Raw genomic sequence first — 15,342 nt, forward strand, 5'->3', positions numbered from 1 at the left:
GAGTAAGAAATTTGGCTCATTTGATTTCTCAAATATACATGACATATATCTTTCTTGTCAAAACAGTGACATGGACAATTATAAATCTGCATGTATTACATTTGAATAAAACCGGTTCCATCATCTACAATGGTAGTTTTTGAAAGACTACAAGTGGTATCTTCTATAATTTGAAGTTTAAAAAGAATATAGAGTGACCACTACACTTAATTTAACATATATTAGTAGGTCCTTATAAGTCTTTTCTAGTACATCCATATATAATAAAATAGATATATTATTGAAATTAGTGCATTACCTCATGAATGGAAAGTCTTTGTGTTTTATTTTTGTTTTTGTTTCATATTGTTTTCCAAACATATTTAATTCTGTTCCAACCCCAAAGAAGGGGATAAACCTAAATTTTAAAAATAAAAATTGCTCAAAAACCAAGCCATTATAAAACTAAGCCCCGTCCCTGAGCAATAAATACTGAAATGATATGTACACATGAGGCTCAGGAAGGAGGCAAGAACAGGAACCCTGGGGACTCTGTTCCATGGCAAGATCCCAAAACTTCGACCAATTCCACGCTCTGCCTAAAGCATAGAAGAGCAATGAAAGACACAGGAGTAGTGGCCCCAGAGAGAGCTAGAACCTGTTAACAGGAGAGAAAGAAAGGACACAGAGCATCCTACAGGGCAGAGGAAGGAAAAAGTTGTCATCTAAAACAGCACCCCATTCTGGATGAGTCACTGGATGTGGCCAGTCCTGCTGATGAGTGCCCTACAGCTTATCTCTGGGCCTCCCCTCCCTCTTTAGCATGCAGGTTAAGTAAGGTCATTCCTATATCATGGCCATGAGGCCCCTGTAGCAGCAGCCTGGCTCCTGGAGCCCTGAGGCTTCCCATTCACCACTAGCAGGAGGGGTGTCTCCACACGAACACTGGAAAAGGAATAGTCCTTTCCTTTGTGCTGACTTCGGTGAAACAGAAGGTTGGGCTCAGGGATGGCTACAGAGTCCCCAGTGAGCACTCCCCAGCTCTGCACCATATTATACACCATCATGGCATAGCAAGGCCCACCTGAATCTACCAGGCCACATGGAAAGGGACTTTCTCCTGTGTGGTAAGGCTGAACATCACCTTTCCCAGGACCACAGCACCACTGTTCACACCAGGCTGCAGTGCACTCAGCGGCTTGAGCTCCAGGATCACCTTCTGCCTGGAGGCTGACTGATAGCGCCCATCACCACAAGGGCCTAGATGGTCTGGGCACAAGCTTCCCAGCATGCTCTGCAACTCTTTGGTCTTCACCTTCCCCTTGTTCTCAAGGAGACTGTTTAATCTATTCAGGAATTCCAGGAGTTATTTTTCTCACTGTTGGGGCTCCAGCCAGGTAAGGACCAGTACTGCTGCCAGAGAGAAGCCCTCCAGGACATCCCCATAATTCCCTTCATATTTATGTAAAGTTGCCCTGTTCAGATGAAGATCAGGATTGCTGGAAGCTGTCCTGTCAACCTTCTCTGCTTGGGCAGAGGCACTGAGGGCTTGCTGGGAGACCTTAGGGTTCTGGCCAGTTTTGAAGTACAGAGAAAGGTAAGCATTCCCCAGAATATGCCAGGAGCAGCCATCATGGATATCCATCTGCACAGCCAACTTAGCTTGTTGGACACTGTCCATGACATGGTGGGATTGCTCATCCCCAAAGTTAGTCTGTAGCTGGCAAAGCACCATTGACCGGTTCTGAAGGGAGACTTTTTCCTGCAATAGGTGAAGGCTCCTGAGAAGCAGGTGGGGGCAGCTGCAAAATCCCCTTTCTTCCAGGACACCTACCCCAGATGGTTCCAGGCTTCCACCAGCTTGGGTTCCAGCTTCACTGCCTTTGACAGAAGCTCCTCAGCCTTAGGCCTATAGCTAGGATTTGCATTCAGTGCCTTCCCAGTCAGCATCACAACCTGGGCCTTGCCCTGAGCAGAACTCACTACGTCTTTCATCTGCTGCAGCGTCTTCTCCATCTCCTCCCACACATCCTGTTGCTTCCTCCTGGCATCCTCAACACTGTGTGTCTCTAAATGAATAGAGTTGATCCACCAGTTTCTACGATTTCTGCAAGATCCATTCGACTTCTTCATCAGCCATCATTTTCCAGCCACTGTCCTGTTTGTTTTTTATTTTTTCCCTCAAAAATTTGGGAACTTGTTCAATGGACCAAGAAACAGGAAAGACTATAATGCTGATTTAATCTATATTGAAAATGTTTTTATCAGTTGTGTCAAGGCTAAATTAAGGGAGAAAAGGCAATATTAAATGTAAAACAATGGATTGGTTATAGTACAAAAGAAACATCCACTAAAGAGTAATATCATTGAAAGTTTCATTAAAATGATAAGAATCCCTTTGTAGTTTTCTCCAGTGTTCTATGTGTCAATCATGGACAAAAATGAGTGTATATATGTACTATGAAAGGCACTATAAATATTCCACAAAAATAATTGAAAAGAGAACTACTATATAATTCAGCAATTCCACCCGGTTATACCCAAAGGAAATAAAAATATGATATCAAAGAGATATATTCATTCTCATATTTATTGCAGCATTATTCACAATAGCCAAAATATGAAAATAATGCATGTCCAATGGATAAAGAAGGTATAGTTAATATGTACTTTATATATAATGATAGATATGTTAATTAACTAAATTGGAGGAAACCTTCATGATATAGTTATGTATCGAGTCACTCCAAATATCTTACAACTCTACTTTTCAGTTATACCTCAACAAAGCTGAAAATATAATCTTTTAAGAACAAACAAAAGAAGAGGTTAACATCTCTTGGCTTCCTTGAAAAACACTCAGGTTCAGATTTTTTTCTCACTTTAAAATCACATTAACCAGTAAGATTGCAACACCTCATTTCTACATCATAGACTTTCAAAAAGTGGCCTGGTATCTTTAATCACCACTTGTGATGTAATTAGTTTCATAACCAAAACCAAAGCAGTCATTTTCACCTATAACAAAGTTCTAAGGCTTCTACAACTTCAAAAAATTAAGGCATAAATAAACTATCCATTATGTATGGTCAAGTTAACAGATAATATTGAGCACCATCACCAGAATTCTAAACAAACATCAAATACATGTGTGTGTGTGTGTGTGGATGTGCGTGTTTGAAAGAGTAGCGAGAAAATACGAGCGTAGATGGGAGGGTTCAGTGATCACCTGACAGGAATTCCAGAGGCAAGATCAAGGGGGGAAATAGACAGAGAAATATATATAAAGAATATTGCTTAGAATTTCCCAGAATCATGGAAAAGCACAGGTCTTCCTGTTTAAAACAAATTCTAGTTAGTGAGCAGAATAACTAAAAATCTATTCTTGCTCATGTAAATCACAATGAAACTTAATAATACTTTAAAGATATGGAATACCTACAAATGAATAACTATATGAACTTTTACAAAGAGATAAGACCAGACCACCGAGTGATAATTTAAAAGTGTAGAAGAAAAATGGTTAGCCCAGAATTTTATAGCCAGCTAGTCTACCCTTTTGAATAAAGGGAAAAATATATGAATCATACTTGAGGATATATGAAACCTAAAACCTTACAAAGCATGATCTCTCATTGAAGGAACTATAAACAAATGTACTTCAGCTAAAAGAAAACTAAACCTGGAGGATACGTCTATAAAACAATTTATAACATGGCATTGAAATTAATAAATATGTGAATAAATTGGAACCATTTCTAAGAAACAGAAAAGCTAAACAAAAATATATATTTCCAATTAAGGTGTTCCTCTTTAGCTACATAAATAAAATAATAATATTTATAATTTATGTAATAGAGAACAGGTTTTGGTGTAGATGATTATAAATTATTTGAGTATACCATGGTAGAGATGAAGCATATGTTGTAGAAACAACAAGAATGATAAAAAGATAATGCAATTTAGAATTAGAGTTAAATCTGCAATCTTTAATAACAAAAAGATATGTTAGAATTAATATTAGTGTTCAAGATCTACTTAATTTGGTAAATATACTATTATGTTAAAACAGTTATATTTCAATCTCTTTTATCTTTATTTTCCATACTTTTTAGTTTCAGTATATCTCCATGTTTTATATTTCTATTCAAATATATCTCGTAGTGATAAAATATAATTTCTGTCAAAAGAAGATTATTGAAAAGTGATGAGGAAATATAACTCTTCTATATGTAAATTAAGTGTGATGGTAAAAGCAAACACAATTTGTTACTATAAGTAAGCATTTTTTTTTCCAAATGGAAGCCTTTTTGCTCTAGAAAGTATATGTTTTACTCTTAGGGGTTTGTGCACCCTTCAGAGAAAGAATGCATGGAGAAAGGTTACATTAACTTTTCTTAGGCCTCCATTTAATCACACAATTGCCTAGGCATTTTATTCACTGGAGTCACCAGTCGTTCTTAAAGAATACCTTACTGTAATAAAAAATACATTGAGTTTGATTTTGGAGACATTTTTGCTGAGAGTATTGTACTCGAGTGTCATGTAAGTGTATTACATTACAATTATGTTTATCTGTGAACACTACAAATGAACAGAAACCAGACAATTGCAATCTATGGGTTCTGTGCATTTTCAAATACCAAATATTTAGGGGCAAAAATATTCAAGGAAAGGAGGGCGAGAGTACAGCAGAAGAACTAATGTGATGAATGACAGTAATTTTTAAAATCAAACACATAAAATATTGACCTCTATCCCCATCTCCAATATTCCCATGCACAGGCGGGTCACTGTCCACGCTTCCAAAGGTAAAACAGTTAGTGGAACAGTTGGCAGAGTTACCACAGTCCCACCGAATCCCATAAAGCATTACAGTGCCTGCATCAAGTGTCTGGACCCGCTGTAGAGAGGATTTAGACAGAGAGTAGTGTGTGGGGGAGGGGGTGTGTGTGAAAGGGAAGTGGGGGGAGAGAGAGAGAAAGGGCAAGAGGGCAGGAGGCATGTGAGCAGAGCACTTGAGAGAGAGAGAGCATGCAGTAGAGTGTGACACTTGCTAGAACATTATATTGGAGTTCACTTAGGTCCTGTTTAAGGAATTTCTCCAAATTGAAGTATTTGCTTCCTAACTCTGCGAACTAGAGTTGCTCGAATCACCAACCCTTTCACAGAGACACTATCTAGACAATATTCCTCTGGGGCTCAGGAACTGTCATAAAACTCTTTCATCACACTGTGCTTTTCATTTATTCCTCAGTACACATATTCATTTCCTATTGCCACTGTAACAAATTACTTCAAATGAAGTGGCTTAAAACAGTGCAAATTCGTCCTGCTCGGAGGCTCAGTTGGTAAGAGAATTGTCCTGAAATGCCAAGGTTGTGGGTTCCACCCCTGGTCAGGACACTACAACAGTCAAACAAAGAAGGCATAAATTAGTGGGACAACAACTTCTCTCTCTCTCTCTTTCTCTTCAAAAGTTAATAAAAATAAAACCATTTATATATGAAAATCAGATGGTTCTTTAAAAGTAGCACAAATTTATTATGTTATAGTTCTAGCATTTAGAAGTTAGAAATCAGTTTTATTATCTAAGTTAAAGGTGTCAGCAGAGCTGATATTTTCTGGAGGCACTAAGGGAAAATCCATTTTCATGTATTTTTCAGCTTCCTAAAAAATTTGTTGACACTATTCTTCACTTTTCCCATCTTTAAAGCATGTCACTCAAATCATTGCTTCCATTATCACATTGCCTCCTCCTCTCCTGTCTCTCTGATCTGTTGCTGGACTCTTACAAGGCCTTCTGTGATTAGTGTCATACCCGCCTGGTTTACCAGACTAGTCCCCCATCTCAAGATCCCTAATATAATCGCATCTGCAACATCTCTTTTGCCATATAAGGCAACATCAGTATATAGACATTCTGGGAGGTCATTATTGATCATAGCATAGAATATAAAATCATAGGTTCAGCAGGGTGTCCATCCTTGAAAGCAATAGATCTACAATAAACCAAGAGCTTATTCTGAAATTAGAATGCAATTTTTAAAAAGGCATTAGTATCAAGACATATGTTTTGTATTAATATAGTGCTAAAGTTTGTTAAAACTTTTCATCTGAACCACTGAGTTTAATTTTCATAATGTATCTATATAAGATATGTTGTTTCACATTTTGTAAATATATAAGCAACAGGCCTATTTTTATGTCACCAAATCGATTGAATGAGAATTCTGGTTTCAGTTTTAACAAGTAAAAAGCTTGACGTTTTCTGTCATGGCCTTACATTAAGAAAAAATCTCACAAACTGAAAATCAATGACTTTTCTTGGACCCTACAGTGAACAAAGGTCATAAAGCAAACAGCTGCCCAGAAATCTGAAGAATAGGTGCACCCAGGGTGACACAGTAACCTAGGCCAGCTTCCCTGAAGCAGAAGCCCCTGGAACCATGAACTGGCGGGTACACTGGTCATGCTTCTGGAAGCTGGGTGTGGACCCACAGAGAAGATAAGGGGCTACAATCCGAGGGACCACACCTTAGGGTGCTCTCCCCCAGGGGTCCCCCCAGACTCTCACAGTGAAGACAAGGAAAAGATGCCCTCCTGCTCTAGTGAGGAGAGTGGAAACTGTGATTGTGAAATATTCCCAGGGCATTCTCCACAACAAAGGTTTATCCTCCAGCAGAAAAGACTTTGTCAGAGCATTCTTTTCCCTGATGAATTTGGGTCAAGATTTTTTTTATCTCTTCTGAAAGCATCAGCCAACTGGCATAGTTAGGTCATTCATGTATGAAGTCATTATTGATATCTAGGAAGATTGAAACTGACACCTGTTTATTGCATTTGTATCTTCTTTCCCCTTGTTCTGCCTTCGCTGGCTTTAACTGAGCATATTATGATCCCATTTTATGTCTAATCTTAGTATAACAAATACTTACTTTGAAAGTTAAGTTGTTGCCCTAACATTTAAAATACATATTTTATAGTTAAAGCCCACCTTTAGGAAACATTGTGTTGTTTCATATATAGACAGTGCAGGCAACTTAGACCTGAGTATGATCAACTCCTCCCTCTTCTCTTCTGCCATTGCTGCCGTTCATTTCACTTACCCGTATGCTATACATTACTACATTATGGCTGTACATTATTAGAATTATTGCCTTAAGCCCTGATATTTTATATCATTTAACAATATTAAAATAAAGGGTTTATTTACCTTTATGTATTTTCTCTGTGACACTCTTCCTTTGTTCTAAATGCCTATGCATCTTTTGTTAGGGGCATACCTGTTTAGGAGCCTAAGGAGATATAATGACTAAACATAATGTAGTTTTCTGGATGGGATCCTGAAACAGAAAAAAGTGCTTCAATAAAACCAAGGAAATATTAATAAGATATATTATTTAATAATTATTTCTTGATTTTTGTTCATAATTGTAACAAATGTACCATATTACTAGTATAAAGTATGAATACTAGGAGAAACTGGGTGTGAGATATGTGTGAACTTTACTTTGCAACTTTTGTATAAACTTAAAACTTTCGTAACATTTTTAAAACTTTATTTCAAAACAGTCTACAAAAATTGGAATGCGTGAACTCGTATATTTTCTTTAAATATTTTATTTTTACAAAATGTGTAAGTTTTGCCACAAATATAAATGGTAGTAGTGGTTTGAAGGTCTGAGGGATTAATTAAATTTGAGGAATGAGGAGAAAGAATTTTAAATATATGATAGTAGTATTGCAGCTTATAAATACATTTATCACCAGTTGTTATAACTTTTTTAATGGACAGCTTTCAACTTGGCCTTTAATATCTTTGACCTTAAATGAAGAGATCTGTAAATTTGTCTTCCACTACTAACCTATTTTTAACCTGAAAATTCCTTTGATTTTTACATTTTAATTTTAAAATGCTTTCCCACACTAAAAGATTTAATGAGTGTACAGTTATTAAAAGACATCAGTCACTCTTTCAAATGGGACTTTTTAGCATAGTAGAAGTGTGTGTGTGTTTACGTGTGCTCTTTTTGGCAGGATATGTGCGTATATTTTGGCCCACAGATTCTATGTATTGCTCATATTTTTGAAATGTCTCAACTCACAGAATAAGGAATAAGTGTTTAAATGACTACTACTTTGAAGGTAGAGTCAAGTAGGTTTCTTCCACATGTTCCATGAGAAAAAATAGTTATAAATTAATAATTACTTTATTCCATTTGATTTGCTCCTTTTAATCCAAAAGGCATGGACTAAAATCTGTCTCACATACTAAGTGTTAGGGATGGAAGGGAGGAAAGAATGAAAAAGAGGGATGGGGTCAGGGAGAGAGAGAGACAGACAGACACATATGCCTCTTTGGGGAACTGGCCCAACTTTTAATTTTTTTCCCTTGATACTATGTAACTAAAGACACATTAATATAATGAAATGAATAGAAATGCATAAAAAGATTACTAATCAGAACTTTTTTTGAAAAGAGCATCTTGGCTAGGCTAGAACCTTAAAGATAATGCTGCCTCATCCAAGAAAGGGACCATACTGCGCTTCACTTGTTTTCGTGCATTGCTTCTTGAGAAGGGAGATAGCGAGGGTAGATGATCTTAAAATCCATGTAAAACTATCTCATGACTTAATCCTCTGAGCGTGAACCAGCAACAACTCTTGTCCTAGACTGTTTTAAAATATTTGCAGTAAAAAAAAATACTAAAAAAATATTCTCAGTTGATTATACAGTGAACTACATTTGAGAGAAACAAATATCTACCAAATCCAGAGCTGGGTTACCTTTCTCTTTGTCTCTCACCCCCTTAGCTGTGTTTCTTGGGCCCCATTAAGAAGACGAAGAGAAGGAGGAGGAGGAAGAGGAGGAGGAAGAAGAGGAGGAATAAAAGGGGGAGGAAGAGGGGGAGAAGAAAGGAAAGAAGAAACCTAAATGTTTTGCAACTTGGTATCCAGAGCAATCCATCACCTTGATAACTACCTTCAGAAGGTTTTTCGAAATGTCCGTACCTATAAAAAGGACAGCAATATGTTATAAATTCTAAAATGACGATAGTGTTTTGTAAGTAAGGAATGAATTTTGAATATGACAAATGTTCTTTGTTGAGGTACATTTTGGAGATACTGCTCTTTAAGAATGGTACTGAGATTACAAATTATTTATAGCCTACAGTTTTTAATTAGATATTTTTATTGATACATAGTATAGATAAAATTTACAGTTTCTCTATGTATATATCCATATGTATTATTAAAATATAGCCTACTTTTAATAAAATATTAAGAGTATAAAATATTTGGCATATTTTAAAATTATAAAAACATATCACTTAGCATATTTGTTAGATAATAAAATAATTTTTTTAATGTTAGTACATATAACAACCCATGCTTTTCATAAAGCTTATTGAAAAAATGACCTTTGAAGTACTTTTAGCCCTCTTCTTTTTTAACTGTGTCTGGCTACTCTTGGTTCTTTGCTCTCAGAAGGTGGATTAGATAGATAAATAGATAGAGATTAGGTGGAGTTCAAAATATATAACTTGATTACTGTCTCCCTATTTTTCTTGATCTTATTTACCTGTAGCTAGGTGGATAATGTACACAATAATTTACTAGATGGTCATTCTTCTTTTCAAACTTTTAAAATTTTGTTAGAGAAAAACTGCATATTTAGAACAGAAATCAAAAGTTGAACAAAGAGATAAAAATGAAAATTTTGGTGTGACCAGTTTTACAAAACACTATGGATTAATTTTTACTCTCACACCATAAACTTTATATCTGGGCTGAGGAATTCATTGTGTTGCAGGTTAAGCAACATTAAATTTTAAAACACCACCATGGTTTCATCCTATGAGCATTCGAGAAACTTTTATATTTTAGCCCACTTGCATATTTAATGGGCTATACTCTACTAAGCAGCCACAGCATTATGAAACTTCTGAATAATTGAGGTCCGTGAGAATGACATACAGGATTATTATTAAGATTTTTCATTTTTTATTACAGTCAATTAGACACAGATATGCTAATAACTTCGGAGAGTGTACATTTTTCTGCTTAAGAGAGCAGGCAGGAGAAATCTGTGTTCTAAGCCATAGTAATAATCTTGAACAAAATTTCAAAGATCTTGTTTACTCAGCAGATTAAGAGAACTCTGATGACAAGAGGGACAAATGCTTCAGCTGTTATTCACCAAGTCTTGTACATAGCATTAATAGATACAACATTTAAATTGCTTGTCCTAATCAATCGTACCCTTCTGATAATTTATGGCCGTTCAGGCAAAATAGAAACATGTTGTTTCAAGGCATAGAGCTGGGCACTTAGGGCCCCACTCCCCAGGCCTGTAATTGTAGTTTGAAAAAACTATGCACTGGTATTGGGTAAAGCGCTAATGAAGCAGCTACCCCGCGCACGTGTTCAGAGTTTATAAAATCAATGAGCTTTTCTTTGTCAGACCTTACGTATCAGGTCGCATTATGATCCGGCTACAGCGAAGCACCGCCTCTCCCACCCAGGCCATCGGCTCCACAGGATCTTGAGGTCTGACCTCGCGTTGTGCTTTCTTGCTTTCCGGGTCCTTTGTTCTCCCCTCAACCTTCATTTCACTAGTCTGGCCCATGCACTCACATATCATGTTTCTGTCAGCTCACAAAGTCGCACGTGTGATTGAGGTGTTAGCTTAAGCTGCAGGTTCTGATTCTTCGGAGGAGTCTCTTCTTGAGCAGGCAGACATTCTCAATGTGCTGGTAAGTAGTAAGACAGAGAGATGGATGTTTGTTAACAGGTAACAGTAAAAAAATGATTAGTTGTGCCAAATTTTGGAGGTTCTCAATGAAAACTTTCTTCAATAATAAATCCCTTACCATATCAAAAGTTGCTGAAGTTCAGTTAGAACTATCATGTAAACAACTTACCTAATACCTTCTATGGGCCTATCATTGTCATTTATACTCAGTTTTCTTATGTAATACTCCGGGAAAGCATATGAAGTGCAATTAGAATTGCCCAAATTTTGCGTGTTGAGATACAAGTTTTAGAAAGACTAAGCAACATTCCCAAGAGCATATAACTAATAAATGGAAATCTGAGTCTGTTGGTCCTCAGAAAAGTGTATCTGGTTACATCTTCCCATATGTGTTTACATGTATACTTGCAAATACATAAACTAGTAACTAATACTATATAACATGTTTATTTTAATGTATTTTAATGCAGTACTTATTGCAACAACAGATATTAATTTTTATTCTAATTGCTGGCACACTAGTTTGCCTTTGCTCACGAGAAAATACAAAATATTAATATATGCTGCCCTTAGTTAAAATGAATTGAGGTTTACACTAGGTGTGCTGAACTATTGGGCGGTATACACTGTACCATCATTCCAATGCTACCTGGAATGCGGGCTCTACAATGTTTCCTAACTTGATGTGCTATCCTTCAGCTGATTCTGAATGAAAATTTTACTAGAACAGACAGTTATAAGCCATTATGTATTTGTGTACATGTTTCCATCCCTGTTATTTCCTTGTAGTAAAGATACTCAATGAAAGATCTAAAAGAAAAACATCTGTAGGATAAAAAATACATGGAATGCTGATCCCAAGTAATTTAATCACAAATGTGTTTCTGGAGGAGAATCTTGTCTTCTCCTTGGTTTCATGAGTGGTTGGGATTTTCTGCTTCAAGTTATGGAAACAATTATTCTGGTTTATCAAAAAAATTTCTCTCCTCTTTACTTCATCTGGAAATAACTGGCAGTATTTCTTGGAAGTTTTATTATTTTTTTTCTTTTGGATTTCTAAGCATTAGATCACTTATTGGTAGCACTCTGAAGAGGAATAGCAGCTGTTAATTTTAACCTGATAAAAGTATTGATAAGTTACACATTAAGGGAGTTAAAAGTGAAGATTTCACAGATGACTAGAAAATAGAATGAAATAAAACCAAAATATTTTCTTCTGGGTTCCATCCATGCTTATCAACCATTAAATTTCTTCTTTGTTTAGTGTGGTTTTGTCTCTATAGCATTCAAAAGGAAACTCCCCTTGGCTTCTTAGGTGTGATTTATAACAAACACTAAGTTTAAAATTAGTTTTTGTTGGAATTTCCCTGAGAGTCAAGTCCCCTTAGGAAATTACTACCCTCACTTGAAGCTGAATGGTCTGTAGCAGGTGAATTATGGCTCAAAGCAAAACATTCATTAAGGGAAGTTGAGAAGAATTGGGGAAATCAAGGAGGTGGCAACAACAAAATTCTGATTTAATTTGTTCGGCCAATTGCTGAAAGGACTGAGCTCTCCCATCCACAACACGAAATGCATTTACTTAGAAAAAAATGAAAAAGAAAAACATTATCCTTTAGCAGCCACATGCATCCCTCATTTCCCATAGGAGAAAGTGAGCAGGCTTCCTTGGAGAACTTAATTCAATGGCTGTGCACTCTTTTCACTGCCAGGTTTCTGAATCCGTAGTTCAAGATGAAATGAGGTGTGGATCCAGCTAAAGAATGAGACAAATGCAATCAATAAGAAGGATTATTTCTCAATCAGAGTTCATCTCTACTTGTATAACGTATACCTAAGAAACTAATTTTTACAGCAGTAGAGTGGCTAGGCTTAGTTTTGTTTTGTTGAGAGATAGGTGAACAGTGCTTGAAATACTTTCTGGTGTAACTAATTTAAAAGGCATTTAAACAGCCCTGGCTGGTGTGGCTCAATGGATTTAGTGCTGGTCTGCAAACCAAAAGGATTGTGGCTTCAGAGCTGAGGGCCATGTCCCTGGTTGGGGGCGTGTGAGAGGCAACTGGTTGATGTGTCTCTTATACATCGATGTTGCTGTCCCTCTCTTTCTCCCTCCCTTCCCATCTCTCTAAAAATAAATAAATATGATCATTAAAAAAAGCATTTAAACATAATACTCTTTTAAAAACACTTAGCAATACACTACTTCTAATAAAAATGTAGAAAAATATCATTGTAACATAACGAGTGGAATAAGATCAACGATGTACAGTGAGACACCACTACTGATCCAGTAGATAGAGGCTTCAACAATTGCTTTTACTTTTTGTCCATGCAGTTGTTGTATGCGGATTTGTGAAAGAATCCTAATCTCCTAGGTTTGGGGATTAGTGCTATTTCACTGATAAACAAGAGTTTGAGACTAACTGGTGTATTAAGGCCAGAATCCCTGCATCATGGGAAAGAGCACCCAGTTGCTACTTGACAGCAATCATGTTCTCACTAATTAAAATAACTATCTTTATCTGAAGAAATGAACACACCTTTCAATCATGTTTTCTTCACACATACTTTAAATAGGAGAGCAGATTGTAAAGTTGAATGAGTTACAATGTCTCTAGTCACACTAAGATCTCTCCTTCAAAGCTCCATTTGAGATATACAGGGGTAGGCAAAGGTAAGTTTATAGTTGTTTTTATGGAGAAAGACACGCTGGTTATGATTATCACAATAGCTTTACTAACTCAAAACAATGCCATCGCAACTGTAAACCTACTTTGCCCACTCCTGCGTCTTGCCCCTGCATCCCACTGCGCCCATATCTCACCCAACCTACAACTTCTTGAGGTGAAAAACTGGCCAAAGAAAACAAACCTTGGGCCATATGATAATAGGATTTGAGTCAATGCTCAAAAGAGAAATTAATTATTTTCTTTGGGTCTCCTGTTTACAAAAAGAGAGAGAAGATCCCCATTCTGTATGATTTGCATCATCAGTGTTCCTTTCAGACACAGTGGCTACAGTGACCAGAGATTTCAAGACTGGTTTACTTTGCTTTGGCAGGAGTGGAAAGCTGAGGGTGGGAGAAAAGTGAGAATCCTTCTCTCAAAAATCTAAAGCCAGAATTTGAAGCCAGAATTACATTCATTTTACTATCTCAGAAGAAGGCAGAGAAATAAATTCAAGTACTGTTGACTTAAGAACTTTCCAAGCTTTGCCACTGTCCCATCTCTAAATTGCTTGTATCTTCTGTTTTCCCCCAGTGATTTGCCTCGAAACCCATTATAAGAAAACAATCAGAGAAAGACAAATACTGTGTTATCTCATTTGTAGGTGGAATCTTAGAACTCATGGAAACTGAGAGTAGAATGGTGGCTGCTGGGGACTGAGAAGTAGAGGAAACAAGGAGACCTTGGTCAAAGGGTGTGCATAAACTTTTAGGTACAGCTCAGTAATTACAGTTAACAACACTGATTGCACGAGGTCCATCCAGGAAATATCCAGTCATGTAATATAAAAAATAGGCACATTTATTGAAGAAGATATAAGGTACATGAAACAGTGTACATAGGACAATGATGCCTCAGTCCCCTTCAAAGTAGGTACCTTGGGACCTCACACAGTCCTCCCAATTGCCATCAACTGCCCCATTGTATTTTCCTGAATTTTATTGAAGGTCCAAAATCTCTTCCCTTTCAAAGGTGATTTTAGTTTCTGGAAAGGCCAGAAGTCTCAGGGTGCCAAATATGGGCTGTGGGGGGCTAAGTCACCTGGATAATTTAATATTTCCCCCCAAAACTGTATGTGACACATGATGCATGAGCGGGCACAGAGTCATGATGAAGCTACCAATCACCAGTTTCCATAGCTGTGGCCATTTTCATCATATTGCATCTCTCAACTGTCAGAGAACATTGATGTAGTACTCCTTATTAATTGTTTGGCCTGGAGGGGTGTACTCATGATGGACAACACCTTCCCAATAATCAAAAAACACAGTTAACAGGGTCTGGATCTTGTTTTGACTTTGCCCCACCTTCTTCAGGCTTGGAGAATCAGGTAACTTGCCCTGGGACCCCTGGGCCTTCATTTCCAGATCACTGCCGTTCATCTCTGGTTATATGAACTTCTTGAGGAAATCCTGTTCATTGATAGCAGTTTGAATCAAGTCATTAGCAACTTCAGACGATGTTCCTTGTGCTCTAGTAGTTGTGGAATGAATTTTGGCATAACACATTTCATGCCAAGATCCTACATCAAAATCTTGAACACATAATTATTTTTAATTCCCAGATCAGCTTCCAGTTCTCACACTGTCAGTCGCCAATCTTTGTTGATTGCAGCCTGCACAAGTTCAACTTTCTCAGGTGTTCTGCTTGTTGCTGGCCTTCCAGAACGTGGATCACTTTCAACAGATTCTTGACCATCTTTGAAGCATTTGTGCCACACTTTTATTTGTCCTGCACTCATTGCCTCATCTCTGAAAGTCTTCTGAAACATGCAAATAGTTTCCATGGAGGAATGTTCAAGCTTAATGCAAAATTTGATGCAGATTTGTTTCTCTAATGCCCATTTTGAATGCAATGACCACACGGTACACATACTCA

At 37.1% G+C, this 15,342-nt stretch overlaps 1 pseudogene; it reads right to left on the reverse strand.

Annotated features, from left to right (window-relative positions):
- Positions 1–830: 830 nt before the first annotated feature.
- Positions 831–2,122, reverse strand: LOC112320965 (tetratricopeptide repeat protein 5 pseudogene; annotated as a pseudogene).
- Positions 2,123–15,342: the final 13,220 nt, after the last annotated feature.

Source organism: Desmodus rotundus, chromosome 1, assembly GCF_022682495.2.
Source record: "Desmodus rotundus isolate HL8 chromosome 1, HLdesRot8A.1, whole genome shotgun sequence".
In the NCBI taxonomy this organism is placed as follows: Eukaryota; Metazoa; Chordata; class Mammalia; order Chiroptera; family Phyllostomidae; genus Desmodus; species Desmodus rotundus.